Below are 17,316 nucleotides of genomic sequence, written 5' to 3'. Positions count from 1 at the left end.
CAGTCAGACCTTTGTCAAGGCCTCAAGCAGAGTCATGTCAGGGCACTACTGTTGAAAATGGCTTCAAAGTTCAAAGACGGAGACGGCATATATTTATCCATGAAGCTGTCACCATCCCTTTTCAATCTCTTTCTACTGTTGACTGCTTCAGTATCCTTGTGACAACGAATACTGCAATTTTAACAACTTCATAGCCTCATCAGTTCTGCAACAGGACTCATCCTTCGTTACTAAAATTGTGCTTGCAGATACCTCCACCACCTCCAGTGGAATTTCTCTGTAATTTATCTAGCATAGCTAAAGCACAGATGTGTTACTTTGAGTCTCAAAAACTAAGTATGCCTTATACTGAGTGCAAAGTCTAGATTAGAGGATTTTGCCTGCTCATCTCAATTTTAAACAGACCTAAATGAAATGATTTATCTTCAAATATAATCAAATTAGCAGTGGAAATTAAAATTCATGAACTTTATAGAGTTTAGGATTATCCTTCCCTGTGATAAACATCTGGGAGCAGCCAGTAAAATTGCAGCCAGAAAATTACACATAAAACACATATCTAATATTTTAAGCATAAGTCTGTCACAACAGTATGAATTTTACTTGAGAAAACATGAATTTTGAAATCTCATCCTTCAACTACCTTCACACAGGCACTTTAACATTGACCAGATGTTAAAAATAAACAACCAGATAAAGAGCAACAACAACAACAACAAAAAAACACACACTACCATTTGGTTATGCTTTAAGAACACAAAAATAGCATTCCTAAAAAAGCTTTTAGAATGTTTAGAAAGAGATCAGAAAACCAGCACTCACATAAATTCATTATCCAATTCAAAATGACTTTTTCAGAAGTAATAGAACAGAAACAAATCCAATGTCCCATTAGATTTCACTCTAGGAATTATATTCTCTTATATGCCTTTGCCTCTAACCTTTGGACAGCTAAAATTAGTGTTACATTACTGAAGCAGATAATGCACCCTGAATATTGTTTTCAGATATCATACAGGAAATACCAATTCATTTTAATACATTAGGTGTAGAGCAGAAACATTACTGCATATAGATTATTTTGTGTCCATGAATGTTGTCAAGCTGTCCCTTAAGCTTCAATTTCCAGTTTCCATTTAAAATTAACTTTTTTTAGCAGGGTTGGAACTAGATGATCTTCAGAGATCATACCATACAGTTCTGACTGCATTTTTTCTTAGAGGCAGCACAAGAGCTGAAATTAATAAGCTTTGCAGGTTTGAACCCTGGGCCAATCTCCTTTGATGTGTTTCCCACACATGAAGAGTATTCCTTCCTACTTGAAAGCAGACATCAGTATGAACACTGCCAGACTTAGCACCTGTAGTACCTGTTTCTTTGCCAGTTTTTGTAGGGGAAAATGCTAGAGCCATGATACAAGGCCAAAGAAATCTTTCATTTGAGCCTGTATGCACCCCCTGATGTTCCCAGGCTATTAGCCCTTGTGGCACTGGGAAAATTTATACATTATTCTTATTTTTTTTTTCAGATAAAAGAATGTGGAAAGCCACATTCTAGCCTGCCATACTACAACTATGATGCTTGCATTACGTAACTTTGCTATATCATAGTGTATAAAAATTTCAACTAACAAAGAATACTACTGGAGGGGCACAGACACAGCACTGCCTTGTGTAATTGTTATTCATTTGGAGCCAGTTTGGGCTTAAAACTCTCCAGGCTTTGATACTTGGCTTTCCCCTATTAGGGATTGAAATTAGAAATTGACTTGCTCTGTATGGGAGCCAAAAATGCATGCACAGCATCAATTCTAAGAGGATCGCAGACCTAAAGTAAAACAGGAAGCTAAAAGACAATGTAGTCACAGCACAAGGGCAGCACATCCTCAGGACAACACACGAAAGGGGGAAAAGAAAGAGTGAAAACATGACAGGATAGTTCACAGCCTCCTAAAGGTTTTTCCAAGGTCTCCCATCAAAAGGAGAATAATTGAAGCTGCTCTTATACATTGCTCGCTGGGAACAGAATTTGGGAAAGGCACTAGACAGGCAACACAGGGTTCAGTGGAAAGAGCTTCCCCTGTACGTTATAAGTAAGAGTGGTAAAGTCAAATAACCATCCATCAGACCTGTAGGTAAAGTGGAATTAAATATAAGACTTGTGCATCTTAGATAATCTTTGCTGTATCTTATAAATCATAGACCAATAGTTAAATAAAAAGACTTTGTTTCCGAATTAAATTATTTTTCTGCAATCTTTAATACAGTAGTAACATCATGAAATTGGATATTAATATCTCTACACAAAAATATAGGAAATGAAACTTAATATGTCTGTTTTACGTACACTGATGTTGGAGTTTCAACCATAAAATTCCTTTAATAACTGTAACTGAAAGGAATAGTATTCAAGGAGTTTAAACAAACAAGCAAAGTGATAGTTCTAGTTGAAAAAATCATTAAAAATATCCTCAGAATGAACTCTGAAGTGACACACTGACGGATTATAATTTATTCTCTGACATTGAGCAAAGTAGGATTCTATTGCCTAACAACTCTAAATATCCAAAGTGCAGATTTCGAAGGAAATACGCGGAAACTGATAATATTCCTTGCAAGTCCTAATTCAGCACAGTAAGTTTTTGTATAATTCATTTTGCTGCTCAACCTGAAATCAAAATCATCACGTTGCAAAACCACACTGGTTAAACAAGCAAAAATCCTAGACTTCTGGGGGAAGATAATTAGCCTAGTGGTTTGTATACACACATGTACCTGGCAAGCATACAATAAAGACCCAGCAAGGCCCAAAATACCCTATACACTCTATATCAACAAAGTAACTTATTGCTTACAGGAGACCAAAAAATAGGAAAAACAGACTAGATTAAAATGGCCATGCAACTAGAATTCATCTCTCCTCGTTTGCTTTCATTGGGCCATTCTTTGTTATCTTCCCCACAGAATCCTGCTACACTTTTTGATCAAAGGGATCACGCTCACTGAACAGGCAGATACTATTGTTTTTTCTTGACTAATATTCTTTCCACCATGCCTCATTCATCAGAATTACTCACTTCCTCGTGGTCCTCTTCAATGATGTTCAGCACTGTAGACTTCTTCAGAAACACAGCGAAAACCTCTTCCCAAAACTTTATGAGCTTGTAGCACTGTTCTCATTTTGAAGACAGAAGACACTGTCACCAATATCTACTAACTGCATGATCTTAGCTTAAGAAGAGCATGGCCTCAGTAGCCAGAGATTGAGGGAATGCACACCACTTTATTTTTACTTAGAGAACACAGCTCTTGGATATCAGTTTTTCAAAACAACTTTCCACTTCTGTAAATCAGACACAGCCTCTCACAAGTCAAGTGTGAAAGATGACTGAGAGTGATACAAGTTTTGCTGAGCTGACTTGAGAGTGATCATCAACCTCTTTCTGTCCCAATACCACTTAAAATTCTTTTAGGACCAGGAGCAAATGTCTCATCTTGAAATCTTTATTTTCTCTTTCATTATGCGTGCTTTGATTCTACAACAAAGCACAGGCAGCAGTTTGCCAAACTTCCCGTCTCTATAAAATTCTGACTTATACCCTGAACACCATCTCAAGGTTGTACAAGCAAGCTTATGCTCAGTGTCTTCTTTTGATAAAGTTACTTTGCAGAACCTTCTTCCTTTCAAAAACAGCACCAACTGGAGCCCTTGGAGCCATCATCACCTCAATACACAGGCTTAATACCCTTGAACCACTAACCACCATCTTTCACTGAGCTAATGGTATGGAAGATAGCACTGTAAGATGTAAATGCTTCTGGGCCTATTTCTAGTAGAATATCAACACACGTTTTCTCACTGGGTGTCACAGCTTTTGGCTGATAAGTGAAAAACCTAGGGATGGTGGACACAGGGATTGCTCTCCTGCTTTCACACTAACACTTCCAACCTGCCGTTCTCTCCACCACTTTCTCTTTACACTTTGCAGTGCTTCCTCAGAAAGAAAGACTCTTTATTCTGGGATGGCCATGAGTCTTCCTTCTCACTGCCATTTCCTATCTTCCTTCCCCCAAAGTTTTGAAGACTTTCTCAGACTGCTATAAGATTTTTAAACATGCCAAATTCACAGTTTTCCTTATCCCAGCCACTCTCTAGTTCATCCAGAGGCACAAATTCAGCTTGACATTTTTTTTTGCACATAGCCGCAAAAAGTCAAAAATCGTATCGTACAATATGAAGCATGGGGATAATTTTAGATGTTATCTTCTGAGTGTAACCATTCTGAAATTCATTCATCTCCAAGGTACTAAGTAGCAAGTCTATTTTTCTTTTTGTTCTTCACTCACAAACTTAGAGATACAATAACTTCATACATCATACTGCACTATGACAGCAGTACTCATCTTATAAAAGCCATTGCCTTAGGAGTGGGACATTATGTCAATATACTCAACACTTCAAAATGTTTTTCTAAATTAGACTTTTTACCTTCTGTTACACAAATCAAGATTCTTTTCAGCCATATACTGGAATTTAAGTTAAACAGAGATATTAGCAACGCTAATAGAAATAGTTTGCAGGAAACACAAAGGCTCATGAAAATCAACAGAATACAGAATAAAGACACTAACTTCTTGACTGCATAGTAATAGCAATGGTAGTTTGACTACTTTTTTTAATTAGTTATTGAATAGTCACACTATTGTGATAAATAGAGTAGTACTCATTCTATTCAAAGATCTGCACACTCCAACTAAAATACTTGCTCTGTTTGCATGACAAATATCAGTGTTAGCTAGCACTATGCGTAACAGAATGAATATATAAAAAAATATGAAGTTTAACTTCAGAGTTAATCTTAGATTTGCAGTGGAGATGTATACAATTCACTTAGCACTGTTATTTTAAAGACTTTCTCCAAATGCACGTAATGAATAATGTTGAGGGTCTGAACACAATGCCAAGGAACAGTATTCTGTGCATGATTCACTCTACCCTGACCAAAACAGGGCAGTATCAGAAGCATGTAAACATGTAAAAGCACTGCAGTTACATGTTTCCAAGTTAGTTCTTACAAGTGATTTCATACTTTAGACAGGTCAACAGCCAGAATTAAAATGCTCGCAGACAGTACCGGTGATTACAAAGGTCATTTTGAAACATAAAATAATGAAGAAAGTACTGTGTAGTTTCTAGTACAGCATTTACCTCATTATGTCAACTTGCTAAACTGCAGTTCATTAGAATCATCTACTAAACAAAGATTCATTATGTTGTTTCCTTAATTTTTGTGCGGTTTGTTTTTTTGTTTTCTCCCTCACTCTGTTGCTATTAATCCTTAGTGTGGAACCACCCTATTTTGCTTGCACTCAACACACTTGAAAGTTGCCATAACTTGTAGAACAGCAGAAAATTACTACATAAAGACATTAAAGCAAGAAACTACTCTTTTAGAACTATGACCTTCCTGCCTTCCTTAGGAGATTCCTAATATTTTTAATCTTCCTTGAAGGTCCAAGGTGTCAGTACCTACTAACAGAGATTTAAGTCCTCTTCTTGAACTGTGGTCCAAGCACAGAAAGATGTTTTCCTCTAGAACGGAGTTCCAGATTGTGGCTCATCTCTGGCAATGAGGCCCTGAGTAAAGAGTGTTTGTGGCAAAAACCGGATAAATAATACATTTAGAAAGATAGTGATATTGCTGTTAGTGAATTAAAAATCACTACATATATTTAGGTAGGAATAAAAACCTGCATAAGGCAGGATGGCAAAAAACTAGCTGAGTGGAGCTGTGTAGAGGAGGACCCAAGGGGTCACAAGCTGAACACAAGTTAGCAATGACCACAATACTGAAGAAAAAGAAATTATACTGCAATACATGAAACAGGAGTACAACAAAAAAATAATTAAAAAAAAGCCTTCTGCTCAGCTAGACACTAATATAGTGTCACCCAGACTACTCCATCCATCTTTGAGTACTGTATTTGAGAGACATTGGCTAACTGACAAGCACCAATAAATGAACATGGAAAAGATTCCAAGAGCTAGAAGAAATATCAAAGAAATTACATAGAGAGTGGTGAGGTGCTGGAACAGGCTGCCCAGAGAGGTTGTGGATACCCTGTCCCTGGAGGTGTTCAAGGCCAGGTTGGGTGAGGCCCTGGGCAGCCTAGTGTAGTATTGAATGTGAAGGTTGGTGGCCCTGCATGAAGTAGTGGGGGGTGGAGCTTGATGATCCTCGAGGTTCCTTCCAACCCAGGCCATTCTATGATTCTTTAGTCTAAACAGAGAAAGCAGAGAGGAAGCACAACAGAAAGCCTAGAGGCTGGTGCAGTGAGAGAGGGAATACAACAGCCTACATGTCCACCCAGAAAGCAGCATGAAGGCGTACATGCCAACAATGAAGCTTTAGCTAACATTTTGTGTCTGCGTTGGAAGATCATACCTAAGGCTTGCTTAATTTCTGTCAGATGTGGCAGTAGCAGTGGTGTAGTGGGTTAATTAAATTACTGCTATAAACAGGTCTTCAAACAAGTCACATGACCTTGCACATGACCAAGTCACAAACCTTGCACACATAATTTCCATATAACCAGTTTTGCCTTCACAGAAGCCTGCAAGTACAATAGATATAACTGAATTCATGGCTAGTCTAAACATGAGTATTTAAGGGTTAACAACTCTTTGAATTTTATTTCTGTCACCAGCAGAGAGACTGTCTCTTTGAGTAGTTATCTTCCAACATCTTATTTAAAAATCAGCATTTTTTAACACTGCCTAAAATAATAATAAAAAGAAAAACAGCAAAACAGAAGCTTCTCATCTTTAGAAACCTATTATCACTCATTTTTTGACAAACTCAACAAATACCCAGATCTTTTATGTAATCTTTTGTTCAAGAAATACTTATCAAGAATACTTATGCTTTTATTTTGTCTACTTTATATCTTTCTTTTGATCCTCTGTCTAAGACTATTTGCATTTCAGCAAATTGTCTGGAGGATAAAACATCCTCAGCACATCACCAAGTGTAATAAACTACCTACCTATCAGCTAGAGTATGCTAATGAAGTAAGCTTGGGATACTTCAGACTTATGGCTCATTACTGGTTTTTAGAGAATATAATTGTGCACTTGGGAAGCAGTAACTTCTTAATTACAGTCCTCTGGGGAGTGGGAGGAATCAAAGCACTGGCATGTCTGGAAGGGACTAGACATAAGTAGCCAAAGTGGTCTAATCCTATCAGGGGAGAAAACACTTGATCTGCACTCCAGAAAGCTCCTAGTCTAATTTAGGCACTCTCTAATTAAGTATTTAAAAATTGCTCTCCTCAGTGCACTACTCAGCTTCTGCTCTTCCATCAGCTCCTTCATTTAAATCATCAGCAGGGTTAACCAGCATTGATTTTTACTCTGTACCTCATGCATGCTCTAGTTTCAGTGGAGATGGATGGGACCACAGTGAAGACATGTGGCTGCGGGTAAGAGGTGATGAATCTTGGGATTCAGTGAGACACCTGCCAGGCACACTGCAAGTTCTGGGTGTGTCCTATTAGGTACCACAGCTGAATGTATGTAGGAATAATGAATGCATTGTATGACTCTAGAAATGCTATATTTTTTAGAAATTAGGGCCTCAACATTGGAAAGAACTTATACTTGAGAACAGTGTTGAAGCACATCCTAATTTTATTTCATTCAAAACCTTACTTGATTTTAAAAAGAACTAAAGCATTGCTGCAGCAGGATGGACAAGATTAAAACAAAAACAAAAAACAGAACAGTGACAACATATAAAGTATATCATTTGAAAAGGAATTCAACTACTCATTCTTTGGCCATCAACAGAATTACAATTTACAGCTATTAGAAATAAGCCCTTTCTGTAGGCAAGTTTTTCCCTAATTTTGCATGCTTGTAACACTTGCATACCCATCCTTGTCTAAACCTGGTACCAACTAAAATCTAGATCTAGGATTTGAAAAAGAAAACACTGATAAAACCTTTACAGAGTAGTCCAAAGTAGCTATTTATTCCAGCTGAGCAGCAGAGCACTGCCGATTCATACAACCACCAATAATCTGGAGACCATTTTGTGAAGCTCCATTCTTTCACACACACTGTACATTTAAAATGGGGGAATAACTCCAGAAGCTTTCAGGGTCACTAACTGCAAGCTCATTTTCTTCCAATCCAGAAAAGCACCATATTCATGACAGCTCACAGTACCACGCAACATCATCCCTGGTATTGTTGGATCATTTGAATTCTGACTTGAACTTACCCTCAGCTGGAACAAGGTAGCAGATCATCATATGGCATGTCTAGGCATCTCACTGCTGTGAGCATTTTAAAGTGACCCGTTTTTTATAAAGAAAAGAAATAAACAAGGATGATACATCATGTAATGAATGAAGCAATCTTAAATTGTAACCCATAATTTTAAGCTACACTAAGCACTTGCAGGCAGCACCACCGAACTTCGGCAGTAGAAAGAAACTGTATGAGGCTGGTGTCTCATTAACACAGCCACAGCACAGCAATTCATGAAGAAAGAAAAGGGAGAGGATGAGCTAATTTAGCTCTGGATCCTACTGACAATAATGTCACTCTCACTCCCCCTCAGCAGTGGGCTTTTCATACAGTTGCATATAGGGTTAGTGGCTGAAGAGAGAAACTGCTGCTGCTGGAGCTGAGCAAGCCACTCACTCATCAGCCTCGTGCCTTTTTGCTGCTGTCCCTCTTGGTAATAGCACACTTCTTCACTTGTTAAAATATCTTCCTTTTAACCTTGTCCTAGTCTGGCTTGAGATAGAATGTAATTGCTTTGAAGGAGAAAAGATAAAATGAAGCATGTTGTAAATTTTGTTTGAAGAGCTGTACCAAACTGAAATCTTTTTGTGGTTTCTTTTTGTAGCTTTTCAAATATATATATAAAATTCAGCAAGCAAAGCTAGTCAAATACATGTTTCAATGCAAATCCTACAGGCAACACTATCCAGAATATATTGCATATGCTTATCACATACTGCCTTCTCTACAGCAAGCAATAGCTTAAGAGCACTGCTTGTCCACTTTCCTATCATATAAAACAACCATTTTCATTTTAGGGTCTGTAAAAACTTATATAAACTACTTCTATGAGATCCACTCAAAACAGCTGGGGAGGCAAAAAAACAAATGCAACACACTACTGGGGCAGAACAGAGGAGTTGCTGTATGAGGACTTAATAGCTACTGTGAGATTCTCGGCAGTCTAGAAATAAGATGGGGAGAAAAAGGTTGAGAACCACTGCAGCTGATAAATAAATCCAAGTGATACCTGCATGGTCAATAGCAAAATACATTTTTGAGAGAGGCCACTGAAACAAAGGAAAGGATGGGGATATTCACATAAATGTATCCACTGGTGTTTTACTATCTAAAAATATTAAAATGGAAGGTCTGGTGAAAAATCTGAAAAGAACCACAAGTACCTGCAGTTAATATGATATAGAGGGAAGGTTAACAAGAAAAACACAGTGTAGATAAACTAGCCAGGAGGTACACTATTTGTAAATAATGAAAGCTTAGTAGAGGAAAAAAGACATGAAAACAAGCCAACATTTCATGCTGAGCAATTATTAATGCACCAACAGTCTGAACATTAAGTTAAGGTTCTATAATGAAGCCAGCAGTCTGTGGAGCGGGTTCAGTCATAAGATTGTTCTCTACTTAATGTGTGCCATAACTGTTAGAGATGAAATAGAATATTTGGAAGGCAGAAACAGACACAAGGCAGAACTTCTTAGCAAACAAAAAGCTTCTGTTCTATTCATACCTGAGCATTTCATAGCAGGGCAAAAAGAAAAGAAAGTTGCAGTCTCTTCCTATGTCCCACAGTCATAACTTCTGAAAGCTACAGTAGATATTCACTCTTTGCAGGGACTGTCTGCAAAAGCCAGCCTTAGATTAGAGAATAAATATTTCATTTACCATTCATACAATCTTTCATTCACCTATCTACAGTTACTGGATAGAGAAATCTTCCTTGTGAGAATAAATCTGATTGAAACTTGCCTGTAATTTTTCTGGATTACCCTGTAGGATACTAGATTGGAAGTGGCTGTTATGACAAAAGACAGAACATCAATCCAAAGTAGTTTGGCCGTAAGTTTGAGTAGTGGGCAAACAAACATCATGTAGTTCAACACAGAAAAGTGAAAAGCTTTGCACATGGAGAAGAATAACCCCATGCATCTATAAAGGTTGGAAATGACATAGGCTGATTAGCTTGAAAAGATCCTGAGGTTACAGTGGATGCCAGATTAATATCAAATCAATCAGTGTACTCTTGTCACAAATAAAGCAAAGGACCACATAAGTGGAAGTATGTCCACCAGACGGAGAAGTTATCCGTCTCTAGTCAGCATTGATAAGGCTACACTTGGAGTACTTCATTCACTTTTGGGATCAGGGATGTGTTCAAGAGGGATGTAGAGAATTTGCGGAGGTCAGGGCCCATGGCTTGCAAGGAGAGGCTGAGATCAGGGTTTGCTTAGTCTTTTGAAGACAGTATCATCTACTACAGTCAGCAACTACCCGGAGAGATGTATCAAAGACAACAAAGCCAAATGGTTTTTGAGAGTGGCAGGCAATATAACAAAGGCCAACATCCACAAACAGCATACTGAGAGGTTCAGGCTAGAGACCAGAAAAAACTTCACTAGGGTCATAGTGCAGTACTCTCACCCAGAGAGGTTGTAATGTATCAGTTCCAGGGGATTTTCAAAACCAGCTTACCTGGTCACCAGCGTACACAGAACAAGCTGAACAACCATTACCTCTGTGATTCTTCAGCTCCCCAGAGGAGTCTCACTAATAATCGGTTTAAGGAAGCAGGCGCCCCAGTGCATAATAAAACTGCATAAATTAATCTGCTTTTCTGAACCCGCAGGAGCATACAAAACTGCAAGTCTCTCCAGCCTTTCAATCAGTTCTAAAAGTTAGGAAAAAGTACAGTGAACTTTTCTTTCTATTTCCCATAACCAATTAATATTACAAGTGCTTCAAAATAAGCATCTGTAGGATTACCTTCAGACTTTGCAACAGGAACAAAATGTCTTTGAAAAATACGTAGCATGGAACACAGTCTCTCATGTACATTAACAACCTTTAGAAATTAAGCAAGTAGTTAATGGTGAAAGTAAAATAAAGCAGTAAATTTCAAAGAGGTTATTACAGGCTTGGAAAGAAACTAAGCATAGAGGTATAGCTAAGAAAATAGATCCAGGCACTACGTGATTGGGAATTGTAGGTCTCAAATAAGTGTTTGGCAGGGGTTGGTGTCTTGTTTTTGGGTTTTTTTTGTTTGTTTGTTTTGTTTTGTTTTTAAGTCATTTTCTGTAGTGAAGCAATTTACATAAACAAGATGGGATTCTAACTGGCACACAATCTGTGTAAGTGCCAAGAATTAAGAAAAAAACTGTAAGAATTCTGCTGATGTTTTGTTTTGTCTTAAACATACATGCAGTGTCTCACACACACAATCCTCTCTCTTATGGTTGCAGTTTTACATTTCTGAGTTTATTGAATAACATCAGAATTAGGAATGTTGCAAAATCTGTAAGAAAAAGTATTTCAAGGTATTTGACTAAGCCCAAAGCAGGAATCACAATCCTTGACATTCCATAGAGAGCCTGTTATTTTGGAAAGTTTCACGAGTTCAAGAGACTTGCATACTATTCACTGGATAAACATCCAAAATTGCCAAGCCTTATCTCAATAGAACTGCTTTGTGAATAGCTCACAACTAACCACATCTATCATATCTGAAGACTAGCTCAAGCATGGCATAAGCCACAGATGAAATAACATATATCCCTCTCTTTGCTCCCATCTCTCTCTTGCAAGCAGTGCAGATGAAGATTTTATCAGAAGAACTGCAATAGTTTCAAAGGCAAAAAAAAGGAATGAGTTGCTGTGGGTTAACCCAGCAGGCAGCTCAGCACCACAGCCTTTCATGCACTCCTCTCCCAGTGGGATAGGGGAGAGAATAGGGGAAAAAAAAAAAAAAAAAAGAAAAAAAAAAGTAAAACTTGTGCATTGAGATGAAGACAGTTGAATAAGAAAGAAAAGGGAGGTAAAATAATAAGCATAGAATCATAAAATCACTCAGGTTGAAAAAGACCTTAAAGATCATCAAGTCCAACCACAACCTAACCATACTACCCTAACTCTAATAACCCTCCACTAAATCATGTCCCTGAGCATCACATCCAAACAGTTCTTAAACACATTCAGGGATGGTGACTCAACCACCTCCTGGGGAGCCTATTCCAGTGCTTAACAACCCTTTCTGTAAAGGTGTTTTTCCTGATATCCAACCTAAACCTCCCCTGATGCAACTTGAGGCCATGTCCCCTCATCCTGTCACTGGTAGCGATGATGAAAAAAATAAACAAGTGATGTTCAACACAACTGCTCATCACACACTCAGAAAATGCCCAGCCCGTCCTCAAGCAGCAGCTGTCCCCAAAAGACAATTCTCCCCAGCTTTACTGGTGAGCATAATGCCATAGGGTATAAGACATCCCTTTGGCCAGTCTGCATCAGATGTATTGGTTCTGTCCCCACCAGCAGCTCCTTGTGCACCCCCAGTCTCCTTAATGTTGGAGTAGCAAGAGAATCTGAAAACTTCTTGATCTAGGCTAAGTATGACTCAAAAAGAACTAAAAAAAAAAAAAAAAAAATCCGTGTGTTACCAACATTATTTTCATCCTAAATACAAAACACAGCACCATACCAGCTAGTAGAAAGAAAATTAATTCTATCCCAGCTACAACCAGGACAGTTGTAAAGACCATTCCATACCACCACTGCTAAAAACCATTTTGGCATCCTCAAAAGGATCAACATTCATTTCTACAGTTCAGAACCTCTCCCAAGAGTGCATTCTGCTGTGGGGCTAGTTTGTAGCACGGTTTTCGTGTTCATGAGTGCCTCAGGGTAGATAGCATTTCTGAATAACGTCTCAGGAGACCAGAGCTGAGTAAATCTTGCCCTGTATATATGATCTGTACTGTTGCACAGGATGAACAAAAAAGTGACATTTCTTCCCTTCTTGATGTTCCAATACATACAGTATGATGTGAATAAAATTAGTCTTATTTACCAAATTAGAAAAGTGATTGAATTTTTACGAGTAGTTATGTGAAAGCAGAAAAATGAGAGGTTTTATTTATGAGATGTTTCATTTATAAACCTGCTTTATAGATGAAAGATGATCAGCAACAATTCAAAGGGCAAGAGATAGAAAGATTAATTCCCAGTAACAAGACTTAACAGTGTGGTTTCTTGTGAATGAAAGAAAGTACAAATTACAAGTGATCTGGTGCCTCTGACACATACTGTGTAGAAGTACATGGATTTGTACACTTGAGAGAGCAGCAGTGTGGAGGTGAGAAAGCTCACACATTTTTACTGAGGCAGCATGGAGGAGGGAAGTAATAGGGCTGCATGGCCAGAGCCATGGTATTGCACAGCAAGCAGCACACAAACCTGGAAGGGCTTTCTGCTGAGCCAAAGCCAACATTTCTGATGCTGTCAATGCAGACAGACATTTTAAACTGTGAAAGAATGCCAACAGAATACATACAGTGGAGTTCTCATTTACACTTTTTAGCATGTAAAACATTTCTTTCGAAATAATATGGCTCATCTACTGCTACAGTAAAATCCTGATCTAGTTAAAATTTGAGAGACCATTACAAGGAAAAAGAACCTAAGGTGCTGCTAAGAGGAGTTTCTAGTGACCATGAAGCAAGCACTTCAAAAATACCTTCAGCCATAAGTTCTTGTAATATATGATGAGTAACAACAGATTGTCAAGATAAATCAAGCCTAAATCCTGCCCTTAATATAAAAGAACAACTACTGAAATTATTTCTGAAAGACATAAGTGGCCTTTAGGAAACTATATGGATATATTTCTGCTCCTAAGAGATGAGTTATCAAGAACACCACAAAGATGTAAGACTTAACAGAAGTTCTGTAGGCTAGCTACTGATTTACTGACAGCAAAGAGACCGATACCAACATTATCCCCAAGAAGTATGTAGGTGTTGCAAGATTGTAATTTTGCAGAAATGTGGATCTTCATCCAGGAGCAGAAGCCTAGGAATAGGTTAGCAAAACATACAAAAAATGAGGCCAGTGCAGGATAAATACACCACTGAGCTATAGGCCAGCTGTCTCCCACAAACCCAAACTGACAGTACTAAAATCAGAAAAGATCCCTTTCTTCCTTGTCATATTCTAAAGAATACAGCCTCGACACCTTTTCCCTGCTCATTATGAAACTCGGGTCAGCTCTCTTACCCCTCTTTGCATGTTCTGTAGCTGTGAAGAAAGGATTAGCCATAGATAATACATATTCCAGGTAATGTGAACCTAGTGCTAGAAGCATTTTTTCAAGCTAGAAGCTTTGTATCTGCCATTTCCTCGTGATGCCATTTTCTACAGGTGCTAGATTTGTTTTGACACCAAAGCACAAGGGAGACAATTTTAAAGTTATATGCCTATTTATTGCTTGAATTTAGTTACACTTCAGGCTTTATCACAATTTTGCTCTTTTACTCTATGCAATTTTGCAAGAATTGCCGTGCAGTGTCAAAAGTTCCCATTTTAACAGAATCTCTATTGAACATAAAGGCTGAAGCAATACTCTAGATCCAAACATTACACTCCATACCACGCTAGATGATTGTAATCACTACTGCATCAGAATAAGGAAATAGTTAAATATGGTTGCAGTATCACATCGCTACTTATTTGGGTAGCTATGCTTCAAAGCAAAAAGTTGCAGAAGGGTTGTACATCTATCTGTCCTTCCCCTTGGCATCAAACACATTGAGATGTGGTCCCTGTGAAGCTTACCTTTTGGAGCAGTGTCTTTCATAATAAATACAAGTAATCGCCCATCATCATGAGTAACATGAATTTCACAAGCATCACAGAAAACGTCTATAGCTTAAGAAATTAGTAAATAGATTAGTTTCAAGCAACATCCTTTTTTTATTACCTTCTGATACTCACAGGTAATGAACCTCTGGTTCAGTTCTCTTAGCATTTCCAATTCAGTGTTGTTTCCATAATGGGGCGATTCTCATGGCCACATCTGACAACAAAGCTGAAAGGCAAACCATGTCACCAGCAACATTTCTTGAAACAAGAGATCTCAGTTTTGACTATATTGCCCCCTCCATATGTGCACTGGGGCTGCTTTTTTATTTTGCTGGTTTTTCTGTGTTCCCTTGTCAGCAGTGAGTTTTGAATAAAAAGGAAGGAAAGCTGGAAACCAAATTCCTATGCATCTCCATTGCCTTCACTCAAAGCAAGGAGAGAAGGACGTGGGCTGGCAGAAGAGAGATCGTGCATGAATGAGTTTTGTTAAGACCACATTTTAACAACAAAAAAAGTTTTTCTGGGTGGTGGTGCATGCATCTGCAGCATCTCATGGGAAAATGTTTGAGTACTTCAAGATCTTGGAGAGCTTAGTAGTAGCTGTTTTTAACAATATCTACTTTTTTTTAAAAAAGCACTCTATGTACAACAACAAATAGGAAAAGCCACTCACTTGGAATATTTTAAGAATTTCCCACAAATCAAGAAGTTGTGGCTACTATATTTTTTATTTTAGAGTTTGAATATTAGGAAGATCTGGGCCCTCATTTTAATTACTTATTCTCTTGCCTCCGATGCATCCTTATCCATAGGTCAATGATGAAAGCCCAGGTTTTATGTATAAAATTAGTACAGTTACCTACAGTCAGTATCAAGTCAGAATTATGCATACCCAAGCAACATATATTTTTTTCACTGAAGAGAAGGAAATAAGCTTATATGCAGTGATTGCATAAAAATCTCTTCTTTTGCCTTCACTACCCCGAATGTATTAGTGCATGCCTGTATTGTTCAAATTGTGTGTGTTTACATAATCAAAATCCTTGAAAGAATAATAAATATTACCAATAACTCTAAAAATAATACTTCCAGGGAAGATTTCCAATCTTTGTAAGATTTCCCTAAATTCACATGCAGTAGAGGAGCCCAGATGTTAAACGTATCAAATAACATTTTCATGGAGCCCTGCTCAATTTACTCCTTTGAGTCTCTGGGGAGGGCAGCATCTAAACCCTTCACAGGACAATCCAGATTCTTAAGGCCACCAGATTGCTGCAAAAATCAGTAGCTGCCAAAGTTCAAATCTTCATACAGCTTCAGTCCTCTTCTTCACTGTGTGCCCTCAGACTAAAAACCTTGTAAAATTCCTAGGGTAGTCTTTTTCTTAAAACACCCTCCAGGGAATTGATGAGTTTCTTTCCAGTTAATTCCTTTCCTGACTCTGCTCATCATAAACTGCATTTTTCCTTCCTTTGAGAACCTATTCCTCCACTATAAAAGGAACAGACAACTCCAGTGGGTGCCTAACCAGAGCATCTTCAACAGAAATCCCACAGTGACCTCAACATAAGGCACATCAGGGTGATTCTTGACCAACCAGACTATGAACACTCACATAGTTTAGCAAGTTTAAAAAGCACACGCCATACCCCAACCAGAGACTGTATGTCCTCTACCTTGTTCTTTTGTGGATTTATAACAATTTAACACCCCATTTTAAATGCAATGGTTGCTATCATTTGATCAAGGGTTTTACAGGTTTCACTGTAGGAAGCTTGGTAAAACAGCATCTGGCAGAAAAGCCTTCTTTTGTTTACCCAGTTTTTAGTGTTTGTGCAAGGGCAGTAGATACATAAGATTGTGCTGGCCTTTTTCACCAAAATATATTAACTACATGGTCAGATAAAGCCATCCAAGGAAAAGGCTGTTTGATTCTTAAAAGGAAATACTTCACAGGGAAATTCATTTGTTTCTTAGAGAGATCACTAATCGCACTAAAGTCAGCGGGCAATGAAGAGGTAAAGAGAGGCAGGTCAAAACAAGATATCATGGAATCATAAAGGTTGGAAAAGACCACTAAAATCATTTAGTCCAACTGTCAACACATCACCACCACGTCCACTAACTCATGTCCCTCAGAGCCACAGCTCAAACACCCCCAGAGTCAATAACTCTACCATCTTTCCAGGCAGCCTGTTCCAACGCCTCACCACTCTTTCTGAGATGTTTCCAAATATCCAACCTGATATTCATCCTCCCCAGTGCAACTTTAGGCCATTACCTCTCATGCTGTCATAAAGGTCTGCCAAACAATCCCAAAAGCCCATTAGTCTGGAGTACTGCCCTCCAAGCATCATTCAGCGAAGCCATCCC

General features: G+C 38.2%; 2 protein-coding genes across 9 annotated transcripts in view; one reads left to right on the top strand and one right to left on the bottom strand.

Annotated features, from left to right (window-relative positions):
• Positions 1–17,316, bottom strand: part of LOC101752250 (cell surface glycoprotein CD200 receptor 1-A-like) — a 146,768-nt gene that overhangs the window by 70,854 nt on the left and 58,598 nt on the right. For all 6 annotated transcript variants that reach the window (XR_005846978.1, XR_006933903.1, XR_005846971.1 and 3 more), the window contains exon 13: positions 15,076–15,169. The gene's annotated coding sequence lies outside the window, so the exon portion shown is untranslated. The remainder of the gene's footprint in view (positions 1–15,075; positions 15,170–17,316) is intronic.
• HTR1F (5-hydroxytryptamine receptor 1F) overlaps positions 1–17,316 on the top strand; it is a 111,403-nt gene that overhangs the window by 63,613 nt on the left and 30,474 nt on the right. The window lies entirely within an intron of this gene.

Source organism: Gallus gallus, chromosome 1, assembly GCF_016699485.2.
Source record: "Gallus gallus isolate bGalGal1 chromosome 1, bGalGal1.mat.broiler.GRCg7b, whole genome shotgun sequence".
NCBI lineage: Eukaryota > Metazoa > Chordata > Aves > Galliformes > Phasianidae > Gallus > Gallus gallus.
This window is presented reverse-complemented; position numbering and strand designations above follow the sequence as displayed.